The sequence below is a fragment of the Lytechinus variegatus genome, chromosome 11, assembly GCF_018143015.1.
Source record: "Lytechinus variegatus isolate NC3 chromosome 11, Lvar_3.0, whole genome shotgun sequence".
NCBI lineage: Eukaryota > Metazoa > Echinodermata > Echinoidea > Temnopleuroida > Toxopneustidae > Lytechinus > Lytechinus variegatus.
The window spans coordinates 23,453,852-23,454,288 of NC_054750.1; positions in this window are offsets into that span (position 1 = coordinate 23,453,852).

The following is a 437-nucleotide window of genomic DNA, read 5'->3' on the forward strand; positions in this document are numbered from 1 at the left end:
ATATATTCCTCAGCGAAAAGCCCCTAGGACACCCCTCCCCCCCCCGGCACCGAGCAATATGTCTCCTGGTTGATTTTGATCAAGCAAGATGACATAGATTACGATGACAGATTTCAAATTCCAGGCCATGCAGTCTCTGGGTCAAAGGTGATGTTAAATATTAACACATCAAACAGGAAATACGCGAAAATATTCCGTCGCTTCATATAGTAAATCCATATATCTCCAGAAGTGAGATAGTCAACACGACACAACCTTTGCATGAAGTGCCTCTCTATGGGGGCATTTCCCTTTTGTCCGAGTTTTCCGATCTCGACTCAATATATCACCAGTCAAAGAAAATTAATGAAGCAAAACGAGAAAAGGGAATGGAAAATGTTTTATTGCCTGCGATTCCTCTTTATAACCACATAACTCTACCTGTTACCCTATTTTGA